At 40.9% G+C, this 21,193-nt stretch overlaps 1 protein-coding gene across 3 annotated transcripts in view; it reads right to left on the minus strand.

The window, feature by feature from the left end:
- The window catches only part of CELSR3 (cadherin EGF LAG seven-pass G-type receptor 3), a 106,057-nt gene that overhangs the window by 80,231 nt on the left and 4,633 nt on the right, over nucleotides 1-21,193 (minus strand). The window lies entirely within an intron of this gene.

The raw sequence follows: 21,193 nt of genomic DNA on the forward strand, positions 1-21,193 counted from the left end.
AGACGATTTTGAGCAAGGAAAGAGGAAAACTTGTTCTTCCCTTCTTCCTAGCTGGCAATGATGGATGAGATGCTGATGGTCATCGTCAAACACTGGAACATGGAGGGTAGAAAGGTAGATATAAGTGTAAAAAAAAAAAAAAAAAGAAAGAATACTGGTTTGTTCATTTGTTCTGCACGTTAAACTTCTTAGGTCGCAGAAACCTTAAAAACAGTCCACTGGGGAGACAGCAGCCACCTTCCTGACCCCTATAGAAGATGGTAAGGGGTATATAGGCAGCCCCCAATCCCCAGGAGACATTGTCAGCAAACAAAGAAGCTTATGTATCACCTTAGGTCTGATGCAAATCAACATGTTGTAGTGTACCTTTGCTCACGCACCAAAAACCAGAAACTGGGGTCAGGCCCAATGCTTTAAGGTTTGTTGGATGGCATCAGAACAGTCAGGGGGACAGACAGCATGCTTGCTGGTCTTTAATAACGGGGAAGTATGAATGCCTGGCTAGCTCTGTGGGGGAGACATGTTGGATTTTGTTTTCTATTTCTGTTTTTAGTTAAGGTTTTAGCAGGAAAAAATAAAAACATGCAACATGTGAAAGTCTGCTTATTCCACATACATATTATTACAAAACTCGGTCATGTTGGACCCCATTGGTTGCTTTTCAAGGACATAATATAAATAACGTCAATGCAAGGATTGTACAAACCACCTGCCTGCAAGGCATATCCAACTGTATTTGTTGAATTATCAAAGTGGATGAATGAACAATGCAAGAAAAAGGGTTCACGTCAAACCAAAATTAAAGAAAAGAAAAAAAAACAAAAGCGAGTGATGGATGTAATGGAATCGTGAAGAAAAGTTATTTTAGTTAGGAGCATGATAAGTAGGGAGTCTTTTGCTGTAAGGGATCCTCTGCAGGAAAAAACTTAAGCACCTAGGTGAATGGTGGAATAAAGGTGAAACAAAAAGGTGGTGATGTAACACAGATAGGAACAACAGAAGGACATGGAATTGATCAGAGGAAAGGGGAAGGAGGATGTGGAGTAGGAATGGCACAAAGGGAAACTCAAGTCAAACTGGGGACAATACCCAAAATAGGATCAATAATGAAGCCACAAAGTCCTTTGGCATGGTGTAAAGTTAAAGAGGTTCAGGTTTTAGTGAAAGTAGACACTGTGTGGTGTAAGATAGCAACAAGTTTTTAGATTATGAACCAGGTTATTTTTCTGAAAAACCCGGCAGTTAGTACAGATGCCAGACCCCCATACAGTTGTTTTAGGCTTTCATAAATTTCCCAAATGAATACCATTATCACCAAATAATGTTTGTGTCACCCCTAAAGAGTGCTGCCCCTGGGCAAATGTCTAGTCTGCCTATATAAAACCTGACTGTTTCAGTATTCATCTGCAAAGTGGATGAATGAACAATGCGAGAGAAGAAGTTCATGTTGAACCGAAATTAAAAAAAAAGAAAAAAAAAACATACTTTTCCTCCGGGCACTTTGCATAATGCATTTCTATTCAATGGCTTGCCTTGTGATTGACATTTTTGCTGCGTGACCCTCCCCTCCCCCTCCCATTTACTTAATTACTAGTCCAGCTAACCTCGGCCTTCGCACAATCAGATCTGTGCTATTACAGCCCAGCGAGGCCCCTGACAGAGCAGAATTGAACAGGGGACAGCTGCCACCAGACTACACAATACAGAGAGTGAGAGGTCTGGGGAACAATAGCTAGCGGTAACAAAGACACAATGAAACCTCAATAAGCGCTGATATAACCGAACAGATCTGTGTAATACTCAACTGAGCAAGCATGGTATAATACACAGGTTTAATAAACCGTTTGGCTATTTCAAACATGAAACTAAATGAAATTTTGTTTGTGAATGCACTATACATCATAAACAATTACCTTTCATTTAATAGTATTTTTAGCCTATTTTTTTTTTGTTACATCTCAGTGATCAGCCTTTTCCTGCCTACATGATCTCTGGCAATGACTTCATGGCATCTTAGTTCATGATTGTTCATGGTGAGGTCAATGGGCCATGGCTGAGTAATAGGTGCTGAAACATCCACTTGTACTTAGTATCAAAAGGCTAATGATGATTTTACTGATTTAGTTTGCCGCAAAGGTTTTGTGCACAAAATTATATTTTACATGTGATGGTTAGATGAGGGAAATGTGAGAGCTGATGGTTTCATATCAGCTGCATTCAGAATTTCTCATTGCTTTCAATTGTTAGTCAAATGAAAAGATTTTTCTCCATTTTCCTTTATTTAATAGGACTGTAACATGGGCGGTGTGATCTTTTTTGTTGTTAGGATTTGTGTGTGCTAAATTGTATTCTTCATGGTGTATGGCCTTATCAGTGAACTACTTAATTGTATGACAAGGAAGGAAAGCAAGGCAGGGAAAACCAGTAGGAAAGAGGGAACAAGAAAAAAGGTAAGGGAGCAGAAAAGGAAGAGAAGAAAGGAAGTGAAAGTGAAATTCAGGGAGGAAAGGTAGGAAGAAATAAGTAAGGGACAGGAAGGAGAGAAAAGAGGAAAGACGGAAAGGAGGGAGAAAAGGAAGAATATAAATGCAGGGAGAGTAGGAAGTAAAGAAGGAAAAAAAGAGGGCAGAATGAAATGGAGAGAAGGAAAGGAGAAACAGAAAAGGGGGAAGGAAATGAGAGAGGGAATACCTTAATCTGACTTCTACACAATGCCCTGCAGCCAGATACCAACATGCTCCTGGCATGTGAAGTGGGTGAAAAACCTATTACCTTACCACTTCTGTTATTTTTCAAGAAAAGTGGGCTTCAGTCTTTACTGTGACTTTTGAAGCAACATTACATGTTGATGCTGGTGACATTTTAGTTGCTGGGTTTCAATATTTGCTTATTCCTACAGAAGAATGGTATAAAACTGGCTGTGATGTCTCGTTCTCTCTTTACCAGATACAACTAAATAAATATGTTTTGGGTACCGTAACTTTGATGTCAGGGGCATTTTAGTCAAGCAGTCACAGGCGCTCACTCAAGCATCAAGGCCGAGCATGCCAGGTAGAAGAAACAAGATGATTTGTGTTGATATCTAAGCCAATGAACACAGCTATGTGGCCTGAATGCTCAGCCTAAAAGGTATCGTGGCTTTCATATTCAGGGCAGGCAGCGGGCTCGGTGCCGCCTATCCCTGTCCAAAGACAGATAAAGCCATTCCAATTTATTACACAGAGGCTGCGGGAGAAGGCAGGCGCCTTGAAAGAGCCGCATGGAAATGAGCGCCTCGTCCGCGCGTCTATCTCCAGCGGAGCACGCGGCCCGGGCCTGTTTGATAGGACTCATGAGAGACGCGCAAAGAGCATTTGAAATGGCTTGACAAAGGAATGAGGAATAATTATATTGTTTGAAGAGCCCTCCCCAGTTCTTTATGTTTCCCTGGCAATGACATGTGTCAAAGTCAAAAGGCAAGGCTATAATCAGGGTGTGAAATTAAGAAGCAAATATGAAAAAAGGTTCCAAGACAGATGCTAATCAGTTTCGGTAGTAAGCCTAAAAATCGTTTCTAGATTTACGTAAAAGTAGGGGAAATGGATGGGAGTAATTAACTTAACCCCTTATTGATAGCTGGACGAAGCCATGTTTGCCAGTACGTAATATCAATCTTATCCCAATCGCTAAAATTTTATATAGGCTTTAAGCAGGTACGTTATTTCAAAAGTTGTGATTGTCTTAAATCTGTAGTTTTCATTAAAATAATACCCTTGTTTAAGGTCACAAGTGTCTGTCAAATTTTGCTCCTGCATTGTTACCATCATACAAACCCTTGGAAAGTCTGTATGGGGCCTTAGTGATACACCTCAATAAACCTTTAATAATAATGTACCAGTGCCCAATCCTTCTGCTATGCCAAACTAACTTACAGATAATGCACTGGTGCTCAATCCCTCTGCTAAATCATACCAACTTACAGATAATGTACCGGTGCGATATCCCTCTCTTATGTCACATGGACTCACAGATAATGCACCAGTGCTCAATCCTTCTGCTATGTCAAACCAACTTACAAAAAATTGTACCAATGCACAATTCCTCTGCTATGTCATACTGACACACAGATAATGTACCAGTGCCCTTGCCCTCTGCTATGTCATACCAACCCACAAATACCATACCAGTGCCCAATCCCTCTGCTATGTCATACTAACCGAAAGATAACGTATCAATGCCCAATTCCTCTGCTGTGCTTAACAACTCACAGATAATGTAGAAGTGTACAAGCTCTCTGCTATGTCCTAACTATTTACAGGTAATGACCTAGTACCCAATCCCTCTCCTGTGGATTAACAACTTGCAGATAATGTATCAGTGTACAATCCCTCTGCTATGTAATACCCACTCACAGATAATGTACCAGTATCCTTGCCTCCGCTACGTTATACCATCTAACAAATAATATACCAGTGTCCAATCCCTCCTATATGTCATACCAACTCACAGACAATGTACCAGTGCCCAATCCCTCTGATAATGTACCAGTGCCCAATCCCTCTGATATGTCATACCAACTCACAGATAATGTACCAGTGCCCAATCCCCCTGGTATGACTGATAATGTATGGCAATAAGGAGTTGGTCTGAGAAATAAAAATACATCATCAGACCCTTGCAGACATAACAAAATGTGTTGGATGTTTTAAAATGAATCCATTAAATACTGTTTTTATAGACATGTTTTAGCTTTACCAATCAGTGGTAAATGTAATATTTAATTCTGCACATCTTGTGCATTAGTCACTGTCAAATAGGTGGCAAACGTATTTCCTGTTTAAGCAACGCAGCTTCCTGTGTCTAACCTGCACCGCCTGCTTGTTCCAAGGATCATAAATCAGCATTATCACCAATGTCAACTTAACAGAAGAAAAACTAGGAAGCAGCAGAGCATTCTTTCCAGCTGACCAGTGTGGGAAAGGTTATGTAAATCACACGACTGGCTGAAAAGTATAACTACTGGGTAAAGGTGGAGTTGCTCTTAAACTCTCCAGCATTTATCAGAAACTCAAATGAGAGATGTGTATTGAGTGAACCTTTAAATAAGTTGCAATACTCCCAAGGTTGTTAGGTGTCAGTTTTAGAAACCAACAACTTTGTGGTATTTTGCAATATAGCAATATATTGTTAGCAGCAGCTGCCATTCAGCCTTCTATCCATATAAACCCTGTTGCTGCTCAGCCGCTCCTGTAATCCTTGTGAATTCAGCAGTGCAGCACAGAATGGCTATCCCAATGAAGCAGCGCAGATTCTTTCTTACATCTCCTACTCTTAGCTCCTGCCATCATCTCCAAAGTCTGGACTTCAAAGAGATTTCATCAGCTTCCTTCCAGCAGGGCAGTTCTCTCCCTTACCAGCAGCAGCCTGGCATGCCACAACACAGACTGGATAAACCACGTCTTCCAGCAGCAAAAATTCATCTCGAAGGGATTTTAAATGTAACTTACTCGCAGTTCTGTAGATGTTCGTTGTATGGTGGGGAGGGGAGGCAACGTCTACAGTGGTTCATGCAGAAGGCGGCATGCATGGGGGGGGTGTATACTTTCCAATGGATTAGAGAAGGATGACATGAGAAAATGCTATTTATAACATATTAAACAGGATGTATCAAACTCATGCATTATAAATGAACATTCTATGAGCTGTATTTCAGGATTAATTAAAACACTGCACTGCTTGAGGGGACAAAAAAGCAAACCTGAAGTTTTTCTGTTGCGTTCTAACTGGGTCACTGAAACGTCTGTTTTCAAGAAGTTAATGGAGGAGTGTAGGTGTTTCCTATGGCAAACTAACAAAATTCAGCCATCAACTATGCTGGAATCGCCTCGTGTTGTCCCCAGTTGGTTGACTGGCAAGAATAAGTTGGAGCGCCAACAGGTGCGGGAGGTAGGAAGCTTGATGATGTCATCACCTGTGGGAGTCGCTAAAGGCCCTACTGATAGCATTATGACCACATGGACAGCAGGGGTAACATGGTGGACTAGGGGCCAAATATCATAGATAGCTGATAGCGATTGATGTGTAATTTTAGTTTGTTGTCTTAGGAAAGTCTTTCTCAACTTTAACATGGGGGAACCCTTCAAAAAATAATTTGCAGGTCTTTGAGAACCCTTGCCATACTTACTATATCCACAGCTAACAATACATTAGCTTGGTGGTCATTGGGACGAACGGCTCCTACATGCTGGCCACTAGAAAGAATGTCAACCTTAAAAATAGGCAAAAGATCATTGGTGCCACCTAAACCAACGTGAAGGGCACAAACTGCTCAAGGAACCCCTGTCAAACTCTGGAGGAACCCTAGAATTCCACCGAACCATGGTCAAAAAACACTGTCCTAGAGAAACAACTGGAGGTAAGAGGAAGCCTTTCTGAATCTACTCTTGTTGCTGGAACAAGTGATCCCATTGGAATATTTCCCCTGTACTCCTGTTCCAGTACCAACCCTAAACATTAAATTGAATCTCATTATTTCTGTCTCAATGACAACAGGTACTGGGTCAAGGCAGAAATAAAATCTGCCAATATTTAAATATCTTCCCCAATCTTAAACTAAAAAAAAACATTTCATCTGAAGTGCATGCCATGCAATGTGTAAGTGCAACACTCTCAGGTATTTTTCTTCCAAAGATAGGAAACGGTCTTTGGTTTATCTAAAAAAATTACTGTGGATGCATATTTTATTATAAATTCATGTAGACCAATGTTTCTCAACCAGGGTTCCTTCAGAGGTTGCTAGGGCTTCCTAAAGCAATATGTTCCTCTCAGGTCAGTTTAAGTGACACAATGATCTTTTTGGCTGTCTGTAAGGGTGCCATTTTCCCAGTAGCCACCAATATAAGAGGAATCTTCCTACTGACCCCCACACTATTATACTCTGAGCTGTGGATATAGTAGTTATAAACGGGGTTCCCTGAAGACTTGAAAATTATTTCAAAGGTTCCCATGTTAAAAAGGTCAGGAATGGCTGATGTAGACATTTACCATTAGTGAGAGGTGTAGTATTACTTTATTTTATGTTGACCTCATAAAGGTTCTCATAAACATACAAAAATAATAAAATAGGCCCACATTACTGTCTCTTTAACAAAAAAGTTAGAGATTGATTCTTAGAAATAATTAGAACCATGGATACCAGTGAATGTTACATTACATGGCAACCTTGGAAGGGGTAAACGCGGCCTGTACATTGCAAAGGCTAAAATCAAAAGTCATATTATTAGGCATTTTCTCCTGATAAGTTGGCCATTATAGCTGAGCAAAACATTGCACGGCAGGAGTATGCCTGCCCCCAGGCTCCTATTTGAAGGATCAATCACAGCTCTGAATGGCACTTCCCACAGGCTGCCTGAACTCGTCCACGGTGCAAACGATAGCAACTCAGCGGAAGGACGGCCACTTGTGTGATTATGATGGAAGCAATCAGGATAGCATTATGTTTTGGCCCATTTGCCCATGGCCCATGCTGGGTAATTTACGGGCCCAGTTCTCTTAAAATTCACCAAGACGAAAGCCACAAAGGTCCTTACTCTTCATATGTCTCCTCGTTATTCAGGCATGGTGGGGATTTCATAAAAAAGCCCCATGTGCTTTTGAAGGCAGGAGAGAAAATCACTTTGATTCAATCGTTTAGAAATTGACGCTGCCAATGCTAACCCCTCCTTCTGATCCAATTCCAATCCCCTAATTTGTGCTGGCTTGATCCAGAACAAGCATGTAGCAAGTGACACCAATGAGAAATTAAATATTATGATATGAATTTCTCCTTAACAGAGCAAATTTTTTATTTTCCCTTTAGATTACTAATAAATACATTTTTATTTTCCTAGTAATCAGTAAGTGAACCTTTAACCTTCCTATTGACATCTACATTTTAAGTATTAACAAGCAGTAAAGCTGTGGGTGTTGTGGATCAATTCCTCTTCAAGGTAATATTTTTTAGTTTGCAGTGATCTGACATCTGTCCATTTACACTACAAGAGTTGAAGGCCATCAAGTTCAAAGTAAGCTAAACTTGCTGAGATACTGACCAGAACCTAACTACAGTTTCTTTAATATGAAGTTTGAGGATTGATTTCCCCAGTGAGACTACAGTGCAGCTAAAGTGGTCAGTGAGGGGCTTTTCCAAAGCTATTTAAAAATATTCAGGTAGATGAATATCCATAACGGACCTGAAGATTTAAATCGATTAATCCGCGAATACTCACCTATCCCTGTCCTGCTGCAGAGCACCGCCATCTGCCTTCCTGATGCACTTGGCTGTGCTGGGATGGCGTAACTCCCAAGCAGGCGCATTGGAGTTCATTCCATCCCAAGAAGTACAGAAGAAGCCAGGATTGCTGGCAACCAACTTTGGGCTGCATTTCTGTAGTTCAGTGTTTTTGACAGTTCCACATATCAATCAGGCACGTATAGGAATAGATAGGAATGCTTTTTGCAGAAGGGACATCACCTGTCCCTTTCTGCCATAATGCCCAACCTGATCCAAAAATTTAAAAGAGGAACATTTTCCCAAGCAGGTGTGTGCATAAGAAGCCTCGATTGCCCCCATGTGCAGCTCAGCAAAATATGACAGCTGGAGGGTGATCATGCAGGTAAGAACAGGTATTGCAGATTGTAAGCTCTTCGGGGCAGGGTTCTCTCCTTCTCCTGTGTCACTGTCTGTCATTTGCAACTCCTATTTATTGTACAGCGCTGCATTATATGTTGGCGGTATACAAATACTGTTTAATAATAATATTAAAAATAATATTTGCAGAAGGGACATCGCCTGTGACACAAAAAGTCATTCAGCTATCCAACAGTAAAGCACAACAGCACAAGAACAGCCTAGTCCTCAAACAGCATTGGGTGGTTCAGAAATACTCCATGCTGATTTTAATGGGTAAGTGGTGTAAGGACAAGGCTACATATGACAGCGGTGGTATTGTTGTGTAAGCAGGTGAACAAGTCACCATTAAGTAATACTCTGCAGTTCCAGTCACGTTGATGTTGAAAATGCAATGCTTTGAACACACTTGTTCATCACAATTTTTCTAGATATACCACCACTGTGTGTATATTGTCATACATTTGCAGCAATATATATATATATATATATATATATAAATATATATATATACATGAAAATGACTCAGATTTCTTTCATTCCTATTAAGACAAAATCCTGAGCTTTTCAATATAAGGGTCCGAAACTCATTATAAAGCCAGTACAGTGACAATATCCACCAAGGTCAGAAGATAGGATATATTAATAGCGGTTTGTCTCAAGCCTTTCTGCTATCTCCACTCATTACAGCAGAAATTTCATTACAATCCCTCTGTGATCCATCATTATGAGTGAGCCACAGTGCAGAATGACTATATCATTACATTATTTAAAAAGGGAATGTCTGCTAAGGTTTAAAGAAATAAAAATTAGAAGGTTAAACTTAACACAGCACTAGATATTTTAGTAAGATTGGACAAACATCTAATGAATATTCAAAAGCCACATAATAACAGAATAACTGACACATAAAGAATAGTGGTCAATAGTTTTCAACCTTTTGGTGAAATAAGATATTATGGTCCACATGAGGGGGACTTAGAAAAAAGTCCTGCATATTAAAAGTTAAATAAAACTGGGAAACGCTGCCCAACTTCAGGTTTGCACAGGCTGCCGCAGTATTTACAGTGCTCAGTGCAAGTTTGAGCTAAACGATGCTGAAAGATAGAAAAAAAAGAAAATAAAATGTAAAGTGAATTCCAGATTTCTATTTCATGGATGAAACTAGCACACAAACAGCACATGAAAGTTTTAGCACTGAACTACTGACTCAAATGTGACCAGACCAGTCAATTACAGCACCAACCTCTGCTCTGAGAATAGTTGAGGCTAGACATGTGCTATTTTTTTCCGGTCTGTTTTATTTTCATGTCATAATAAGTTACACATACCCGACTCCTGTTCTGCTTGCCATTGTCCACAAACATGAAATACTATTTCTCCACCCTTCCCACCATGTTTCGCCTGTTCTCCAACCACTCCCTCCACCAATAATTTCTGTCTTCCTCTCCAACCTGCCTCAAGAATAGCTTCTACATTAACTTTCTTCTGCTGACCTTGATTGACTTTCGTTAAGTCTTGCTTTAGCAATATCACCTCTTCCAGCGACAATAACCAACTCCATTTCCGTTCTGTCTCTACTCAGTCACAGTCATTTTCATTTCCTCTCCTTTCTGATTACCAAAGGTTTATGATCAACTGCATCTCCTTTCTTCCTTGTCATGATGAGATATTATTGTACATCTTACATCTTGTTCATGTTTGAATCTTTGCACTCTCTCCCTTACTCTCAGTCTCTTCTTTCTTCAACCATTCCTTTTTCATCGATCAATATTCCTTGTTTGTCTCTCTCTTTAAAGTCACCCTCAAATCCATGTATGGCTCCCTCTCTGTTCCATCTCTATTCAACCCTGGTCCTCTTCCAGTCCTGTATCACCTCCAAATGGCATATGATCCATCATCTTCATTTTCCTCCTTGCAGCGCCCACTCTACCTATTCCCCCAAAGTTCCTCCATCAGCTCATGCTTTCATGCACCCTCACTCAAATGGTAAACAAAAGTCGCATGCTGGGTAATTATTACACCTTCCACCTTCTGACAAAACCCTGCTTTCAGTGAAACTCTTTAACTAATCCACTCATTAACAAATACTTATCACTAAAATTTGGTTTTGCAGTATTCTCCCCAGATTTTTTTTTATGTTGGATGGGAAGAAGCTAGGCAGGTGGTGGCCTCTGTATTGTGCCCCAAGTTTTCTTAACCAGCCAAAAAAAGCCACGTGGTTACTGAAAAGTGCCGGGTGGTGCGGCCGGCTAAAAGTAGCTGAAAAGACACCTGCCATGATAGACATACAGGTGCTGAAATCAAATTTTGACCACCCTCTAGCAATGAGGGCTTGCCTGGTAGTCTTTAGTGTTAGAGCAAACACCTTCCATTCCGCATACTTGTTCGGTGTTCAGTGACAAAGAAATCATTGAAGCAAAAAGGATAACCACAATGGTCAGGTAGCTAGCAATTTCCTAAGACCAGCAATGACTGATGACATTTCCTTCACGATAGGTTTCCTTTAGTGACTGCAAAGGGGTTAAAAATAAATTCTTGCATTGTAAGTTCATTATGTCAACAATTTGGCTTGCAGCCTTGCGGCACTGTTCCTGTACTCCGTCCTTTGTTATTATCAGCTCTGGAAGTAAACACATATCAGTCTGAGGAGCTGACACATGCATCTTCATGAGAGAAGCTAGACCAGAAAACGAGTCAATTCTCAGAGACAATCTTGTCTGCTCTGTGTGCACATTTCTTCTCTCTCTCCTCCCCGCAGAGTCAAATCAAGGTCTGGAAATCAATCTTCCTCCGAATACCTCCCTTGATAAGTCTAAAAAATATTAAGCCAACAACGTGACATATTGCCTAATGCTGCTTGTCAGAACTGACTTCCAGGTGACTTACTGGATATTCCTTATTAAACGCTCGGCTACTTAGACTTAAAGCAGATAAAAACCTTAACAGAATTACATTAGGTTTGTTTTAGCACCATGTATCATAAACAATCGCTGCTTTTAAATAATAATTACATTCACCCTTCTTGCCACTTTCAATGTTTTTCAGTGTTGCTGATCTGCACCTTCCTGGAGCCGTTTTCTCTAGAAGCACTTCAGAAACGACTGCATGGAATTTCCCAGGGTGGATTTCTTGACATTACATCTATATAGTTTTTCTTGATTCATTTATAATAGCTCATATGGTCCTCCCCGAGTAACCTAATCTGTGCTCCCTATTGGTCTGTGAGAAAGCCTCTCCATTCCATGCAAACACACTGAATGATCATAGTGGTAAGTAAGGTTTTTTGGTATTGTTATTGTATAACTATATAACTAAACATGAGAATTATTATTTTTTGTTTTGCTTTTGTGTCCTTTTTAAAATAAATTATTTTTGGTATTGTAGGTCTCTATATTCCTGAAAAAGTGGACTGTGTTCCGTGAAACGCATAGAATCCTGTTGGAGACCATATGTGATTTGGATGTGTAATTCCAATTTATAACTGTTTTTTATATAGTGTTTTTTATTTTTAACATTTTACTATGATTTTATGACATGATATTGATCAACACTTGCTGTTAAAGACAAGTGGATTTCTTGACAATCGATCATGTCTGTGCAATGTGTGTTGAAATAGCCACTTCTATCTATATTGGAAGCTAATGTAACAAGACAAGGCATAACTGGTCGACAATGACTGAACCTTGTTGCCTAAGTAAGAACCTTTATGGCAAGACTACCAGGTATTATATTAAAGAAAGCTACACATTTATTACGGAGATAAATAGTGCCACTGATCATTTTAACTCACACCTATTAAACCACCCTCCATAGTATTTTCGTGACGGGCCTTTAGATAAAAACAGGTGTCTAAAAATACACAAAATTCCCCAGAGAGAGGTCATTTGCAGCGAACACATGTACAGACGCCTTAATGCTTTTACAATTAGTGAGACGGCATAGGTGCAGAGTAAGTGCCGCCACTGAAAAGGAAGCTGAAGAAGATGTAGAATGGAGGTAATGAGACTCGAATCAGCAGGAATAAAACCGTAAGATAACAATTAGACGCAACAAGACAAGACATTACCGTCTCGCACAAAGCTCATTACAGCAGTTGTGTGTAAACAGGGGCGCTGTCATCGCTAATCTCTCAGACTTGCAAAAAATAGGATTATTTCTGCATCCGTACAAAATAGAAACATAAGAAATAAATATAAAAATAAAAAAACATTTGATAGCAAAGCAAAGATGGCATTCGCAACTGTTTAACATGCACCTGTAATATGGATACAACCAGAATCCAATGAAAGAAGATGATTGAAAATAAGATGTTTTGTACTTGGGTATTCAGCTCATGGAGGTTTGGATGTATTTTGCAAATTACTTGGCCTAAGGTTGGGAAATGCTGGATGAAGGTTTGGGTTTGCAAATTATGGTAAGTGCTGACTTGCAGATGTGGTGGCCTGGACTTTTGTCCAATTCCAAATCTACTATTTACCTTTGCAGTGGATCCCCCACCCCACTGCAAGGTTTAAGTGTTCATTTCCAAACGATAGGTGGATTGTAAAATAAAACCTCCCACAGCAAGCAGCGCTCCTCTGTTCTATCCAATGCTTCGGGATGTAGACAGGGCATCTGCATCATCTTGTACAATGCAGGGCTAAAAAAACTGCATTTAGGGTGGATGACAGCGGCAGTGCAGCAAAGCTTATGAAGAGGCTGTGGGGGACCAGTTTAGCAAGGGGGGTTAAAAGACATTTTTTTTTTCTAAAAAAGGCTGCACCGATAAAGTTAGAATAGGAGCACAGAGCCTCCTGGGATGCATGACATAGGTCCCAGGCTTCTGGCTGGCTTCCGGCCCATCTTGGAGCTTTTTCTTCAATGGGGCATAAGCAGTGAGATCGGCACCCATTTTTTTACACCAACTACCGCAGGCTACGTCACATGATTGGGTGATGTAGGCAATAGTTGGAAAAAGTTTAAAGAAGATGGCTGCACCCAGCACTTACTCTGTGCCGCAACGAAGAAGGATCCCAGGACAAAGCGAGACCCAATCTCTAAAAGTAAAGGTGTATGAGTTTTACTCACTTTAAGATACGCATGCCCCTAATATAAAAATGCTAGAGTCTCTACTGCCCATAAATGCTGGGTTAAAAATCAGATGAAAATGCTCCACTTTTGGATTAGACAGGGCATTACTAGATTGTAAGCTCTTCAGGGCAGGGTCTCTCCTCCTTTACCACAGTCTGTATCTGTCTGTCATTTGCAACCCCTATTTAATGTACAGCGCTGTGTAATAGGTTGGCGCTATATAAATCCTGTTTATTATTATTATTATTATTATTATTATTATTATTAATAATAATAATAACAATAATAATAATAATAAAGGTTACAGGGCATTACTGCACAAAGGTTACAGGGTATTCTGTCAGATCACTTGTGGAATTCCCAAAACCCTGAACTACACATGCGCAGCTCAGCATCGGTTGCCAGGATACCTGTCAATCTCGGCTTCCTCTGCGCCGGGACTGAATGAACTCCTGTGTGCTTGTGCAGGAGTTATGTCATTTGACCCAGCCAATTAAGATGGCCAAAGATAGCATCTAGGAAGGGAAAAAGGATGAAGATGGTGGCACCCTGCGACAGGACAGGGTAGGTAAGTATAGCAGCCTTTAGTTCTGCTTTAAGGTCTAGTTGGGCAGAGATCAAGACAGAGTGTATGACTTGGGCATAGGATCAGAGGGAATTCCCCAGAGAACAATTTGAAGGGGAACACATTCCTAGGCCTTTGCACTTTACTGTTGTTACCATAGAAATGTTTCAGGTCAGGTTCACTGTAAGGCCTACTTTAATCCCGTGCACAATCCTACTGTATGACTGTTACCATGGCAGCAGTAATAGGAGGTTGCCGGGAGCAGAATCAGCAGCTCAACCTTCATCATTTTAAGACCTTTTTCGCCCTACATCAGAAACATGACACCTAAATTACAAATAAAGGGCCCTGTATGACAGTCTAAACATGTACCACATCCAGTTATTATGTAATATACAGGCTTCATGTAAACTAAAACTTCCTTAGATGTCAGATGGGTGACAGCCAGCTTTATAGTCAACAGTAGAGTCCTGCAGAAGAACCCTACACTCACCCTTGTGAAATTGTTCCTTTGCCGGCCTAAAATGCTGCAATGGGGTAGTGATGTCCTTGGCTTGGCAGTACGGAAGAGACAAGATGGAATTCTTTTAGCGATCCTGGTGCTAGCAACACATTGCATTATTTTTTTTTTTTTTAAGCTGGGTGGGGAGAAGCTGTAGGCGGGTGGTGGGCCCTGTATTGTGACTAAACTTTTCAGTAACCACCAAAAATAGAGTGGTTACTGAAAAATGCTGGGTGGTGCTCCCAGCTAAAAGGGACTGGGGAGGATTCTGCATCACCATCATCAAGATCACATGTGTGATGTGGCCCTTTAACTCATCTGACTGAGCCAAATCCCTCTGCATTTGGGCTGGGGAGAATATTGGGTGGCCAAAGCCTTTCAGGTGGAAGTCCTGTGCCTGCCAAGTGCTCCCTAATCAATGGGCTCAGATGCAATATTCTGCAAGAAGGGTGGTCCAAATGTCTTGGCTGCCTATTACATCCTAACAGCCAGCAAGGACAAAGACAGAAATAATAAAGCTGTACATGTTCTCAACTTTTCCCATTGCCATTTAAAACTATACATATAATATACAGATAGCCAGAAATATACAATATTCTCAATAGGCCAGTGCTTAATATGACTTTGCCACATAAGTTACATCTCTCAACAATGAAAGGTAGACACTTACCTTTGCTTCTATACAATGAATGCCAATCAGTTGCTGAGAAATAAGCTCCCCCTCCATGACACTTCTGAGGGTGCTGATCTCCTGTGTCCCCCCATGCATGCACTGGTTCTTTCCTCTGACCTCACACCATTACAGGTCACAATAGGCCTGTTTTTTTTTAAAGCTCTTCAAGACTGGAGATAGGCTATCATGGAAGAACCTGGATGATCTAGTCATTCTGGAATGGGTTTCTAATAAATCTTTTCCTAATATTTGGCAAATGTTTTCAGTTCTGACCACATCCATTCCAAGTTTGCTGGATCACCCACGTTCTCCTACGATAGTCTATCTTCTCCAGTCTTGGAGACCTTTAATGAAGCAGGCCCAATAGAGAGAAGGACAACGAACCAGTGAGAGCTGCGGGTGACCCAAAACATCGACACTTCAAGAAGTCTTCCAATGAACTTTGGGAGACCACTGGTCAGCAAGAGAGCAGCGTTCGGTGGAATGGGCAACAAGAAAGGTCAGTTTTCTTTTTTCTTTCTTAAAGAAAAAACTTTGTTGTGAGTTGTCCCTGATAGGGGGCAACAGATTGAAGTTGGGTAATTTGGCTGCATCGCACCAAGTTCAGTATAGTCCAAGACTCAGGGTAAGTACAAAATAGCTCATTCCAACTTATCTGTGATTCTGAAGTATTGAAACCAGACAGCCAAGCAGATAAACATTTTCAGGAGGGCATTAATAGCAGTCTCCATTAAATTTACTTTAAATACATATATCACATTTTTGTAGTTGTCGTTGTTGCCAGCCAGTGCTTACATTACAAGCATTACACAGCATAAATAAACTCACACAAACATACAGCTTTCTCACCAGCATATTTCCATGTAATTTCCGCTCGATTGCTGACTGAGTTGTTTTACATGGCGGAACCTGATTACTTGACTTAACCATCGATTTTTGCACATTATGGGTTTCCTTGGGAATTGCATATTCTATACCCGTTAACAGGACTGCAAACAGGATTTCTGTCTATGACGGAGAGAAAATAGGAGAATTTGGCTTTCTATGATGAATTCTGCTATGAAATACGAACCAGTTTTGTTATTTTTGGTTCTTTTTTTTTATATCCCATAGTAGCCCGGGCAAAATCTTGCCTGTTCTGGGAACATTCTTGATCAGTGAAAAGTGAATCTCAACTGAGGCTTGAAATTCCAAGCAAACTGCAACAGTCACAGATGAAATATAATTTTGGAAGTCGTTTACCCATCCAAAAAATGTTCCTGAGATTTACACAGCTTGGCCAGGGACCTACTTTTCTACAGTTAACTAGTACAAACTGGCCACAAACCCTTCCTAACCAGCATGCTGCAGATCCTGACTGGTTCAGATTACCACCGTTCCCTTCCCCAGCGCTAATGTGCAGGGGTCACAGGAAGTATATATAAAAACAGATTTGGGTACTTTTATGATTTGTGGATAGGAAGAGAGTGTGGAGTGACAGAGATATGAGCGTATCAGTTTGTTCCTTCTCCTTCAACTATTCACTCCCAAGACTCGGAAGAGACTTTCCCTGAAAGCAAGCCTATGCCTGTGATACTCATCTGTCTCTGTTGCAATACAGAGCACAGCCATCTTCACAGCCATTTTTTCTTTCTGGAGATGATCTGCAGCCACTTTGACTGGCCAGGCCGGGATGATGTAGGCACACAGGAATATATTTATTCCTAGCATGCGCAAGGGAAGCTAGGATTGACGGATTTCCCTGGCAACCTACTCTGAGCTGCACATGTGCCCCTCTGGCAAAATCTGACAGCTGGGCAACGATCAGGCAGGTAAGAAAGGTTATTGCAGATGTGACATTACCTGCACCTTCATGCAGATAAGTACTAGGATTTACAGAATCTTGGATTTTTCAAAGTGAGACTTTAGTAAGTAAATGCAAAAAATAAAAAAACTGCAAGCAGACAGGCCCTTTGATCCCCAATCTTTTGGAGCTAAGACCACTAAAGCTACAGACTCCAGACCACACATGCGCAGGGAGCTGTGTGTCACTCTAAGGGGAAGAAACTTCCCCCATGATGCCAGAACCTGCCCAAGCTCAGACCTGCGATGGGAAAGTGGGCAGGTTGTGTCCAGAGACATGGTTCTGCGGCTCTGGCCGATGCGCCCTCCCAGCGGGGTCCTTTTCCTGACCTCGCTGGGAGGTGCACTGGCACTAAAGAACATGCAATTTCTTTCCTGCAACACAATAAGCATACTTGTCTGATCACTATTTTTTATTTACACTCACCTGTCCTTTCCCCGTTGTGGGCACTGTTATTGGCTTCCACTTCTCTTCCAGGTGTTAGAACTTCAGTCATCTTGATTGGCCATTCCGGGATGACGCAAATCCTGCATGCATGCGAAAGTTTATGGACGGGAGATACCCAGCATATCCCAGCAGTGTATTTAGAAGAGAGGACTATGAAAAGGCAGGATTTTTATTGCAGGAGGGACAGACAATGACCCTTCTGCAATAGAAATTGTGTATGCTTGTAATTTTAAAATGTGGAACTATAGTTCTCCTTTAAGTACTGCTTTACTGCACATGACAAAAGATTTTGTGTGCAGTTGGATTGCTGAGTAAATCTTACAACCCGACAGACAAGAATACATACCTATTGGCAGGCAAATCAGATTTCACTAATGTATTTCATCTATATACTAAGCTATCTTCCTGAAGTCCAAATTTTAAATTGAATAATCGACAGTGAGCTTTCGAGAAACCATTTCTTGTGCACAGATTTTCAATATATTTAGTGAGTCCGTTTTGCTCAGGCAGGTTGAAAAAAACAGATTTTACTACAGGCAGTTATTTTATCTCAGCAGGCAGTTAGTGCGGCCGCGCACCCTGATACACACTCAAGTGAGACTCATCAAAACACAGAACAGCGAGCACGGCAAAATGTGAAAGTCACATCAAAAAATGACTTTCAGTAGATGCGAAAATAATAACTGAAAATGTGCAGCGGCTGAAAATCACTACTTTCCCTTTAATAGGGTGTGTTGTTCTGAATGCTAAATGCATTTTGTATGGAAGTTTAAGGAGTGGGGGTCTGAGGATCCTATCATTTAAAGGTAAGAGCCTGCACAATTTCTGCACTCAAAGCTCCTGTGCACTTTTAGCAACTCTGGCAGGCAAAAGAAAAGATTTTCTGCGTAGATGGAGGATGTCACAGCTCCTGCATCCCCTGCAGGTACAATTAACCCCGGGAGAGCCCTAATCTTGAAAGAAGTGGTGGAGGAGGATGCCTGGTCTGGAAGGGAAAAAAATACTGCTCCACCATAGTGCATCCTTCATTTTTACAAGGAAATGGGAGGCTTTTTTTCTTTGTGCCCTTTAATGAGTGTTAGGTGAGAGAGTATTGGAAGGTGACAATGTAGAGCCTGGCAAACTCATCAATTATGTAGCAGATACAAAGGCAATGTCATTTGTACCATAGGAGTGCTAGATGCACTGACAAAGCCTCTGCAATGATTCACTCGGTGAGCTAATTTAATAAAGTAGGAAACGGACTAGGATGATGCACAGGACCCAGAACAAGCATATCAGATTTAAAGAGACCCTGTCATCAACCTAATTAAATTACCTAAATAATTGCAGGTAAAAGCAGAGGAAAACCAAGTACTTTTAAATGCCTATTTGCTTGACACTCAACGTAATGCACCAATGTAAACCTGTTAAAAAATGTACTATTCTTCAACACAGCCCCCTACCGCCTTGCATAATATAACCCTTCTGGGAATGTCTAATTATTGTCTGTCCAGGTCCAGCTCCTCCGTCTCTCCCCTTCCTATAAAAACTTAATTGCAGCTGCCAGGGAAGGAATGAAGGTGAAGACTTTAAAGCAGCCTTTCTCAACCAGGGTTCCTTGGGCTTTGGCTGACTGATATCCTTTAAGATGGTGTCTGCATAGTTCCGAGGCCAACATAACCTCAACACAACTACACCAGCTGCATGAAACCAAGAACTGTTTAAATTGTCTGTAAAGGTGGCATTCTGACCATTATTGTAAGGGGAAGTGTTCTTTTTACTGGCAACAAATTAAAAATAGAATTTTACAACTGACTTATCAGAGAGGGGGTTCCTCAATACCTGAAAGTTATGTTAAAGCAGAATTAAACCTGCTATACTCATCTGTCTATGTTCCATCGCAGGGTGCCACCATCTTCAGATGATCTTCAGCCATCTTGATTGGTCGGTCCAGGTTGGGGTAACTCCAGAATGCCTGCAAATGTTGTCTAATACTTTCTAGGCTTTCTAGAAGCCTGAATCTTTTGATTTGTTGATCCCTAGTTGGCACATGCATCCAGAACTTCCAGGTCAAATAACTGCTTTCTCTGCTGCCACTATAGTTTAGCAGGAGGAAGCGCATCATACGGTGAGGGAATAGATTTTTGACAAACCTATTGATCTAAAGTATTGGACCTATAGCCAATAGGGATTAGCATGCCGAAGGTTTTAAAGTGGAATGACTCTTTAAGAAAAACTAGAGCAGGTATGCTGAGGATATGCCATGTCACAAACTTACCTGCCTGCTCACAACCCTTTAAAAAACATACACTGAACTGTGAATGCAAATCTTGGTTCCAGAATGAATAAACTCCTGTGCACACGTGTAGGAGTTACCTCATTCCAATTTAGCCAATCAAAATGGCCAAAGATCCCGAACCTGCAAAAGGACCTTTCAGTTGTAATTCTATAAAGGCAAAGTGGATTTTAATTGGCCTTTATTTACATAAAAGCCAAACCAAAGCACACAACCAAGGCCGTCTTTTTCTTCATGAACTACAATGGGATTTGAAACAACAAGCTTTGTTAAATAAAAACTCAATGCATTGACAAGCCACCGGGTCAGGTTAGCTGACAAACCATTTTGCTTCCCCTTTCATCTCTGAAAACCGGCTTCTCTCCTATATGAATTGCAAATTCAACCTTTCCAACAAAAGGAGGTAAAGCACAGAATCAGCCTAATCTGTGATGACAATGTAAAGACATAATTGGTTCAAGCCCCAAATTCTCTGCTGTCCCCACTTGACTTCTAGCTACAAACCACAGAATGATCTACGTCTGCTTTCAAGCTTATTAAATATTTAGGTCTTAGACACAACTCAAGCTTCAAATCTGTTGAACTACAAGAACTGAGTGTTCTAAAATTATATTTGTCCACATTTTGCTCACAAAGGGTAGTTGTGGGATCTCTACATTCTCATCTCTCTTACCCCCACTGGGGCATCTCATCTTTCCTGATTCAATCGTCATAAATTAAAATATCAAAGAGGACGAGGGGGCAACCCCCTGGTAATGACATATGGGATGAATCTTCTTTAGGAAAAATATTTATTAACAGATACCATTTAGCTATGAAATGACATTCCATGTATAAAGGGAAGTTCAACCAAAAAGCAACGGAGCGTGGTTGGATGTACCAAGCCCTGGCTTTCTATATGTCTAGGATGCTTCAACAAGATCTCCTGGCCACAATTCCTATCTTTTTTGCTGCCTACCTGGGAGTTTTAACTGTTTCCGCCTACCTTTGTGTGTTCCAGCTCCTCCCGTTACACTCCCTTCTCTTTTCTAGAACATAAATTAAATCCAACAAGGAGACCAGCAGCCCAAAATAACGGACTCAGAAGGAGTGCAAACACCAATCTTATTAACAGATTGCCAGAGATATAGAAGAAATGGTGAGATAGTTTAATTCTCCAGCTGGA

Source organism: Pyxicephalus adspersus, chromosome 8 (assembly GCF_032062135.1).
Source record: "Pyxicephalus adspersus chromosome 8, UCB_Pads_2.0, whole genome shotgun sequence".
Lineage (NCBI taxonomy): Eukaryota > Metazoa > Chordata > Amphibia > Anura > Pyxicephalidae > Pyxicephalus > Pyxicephalus adspersus.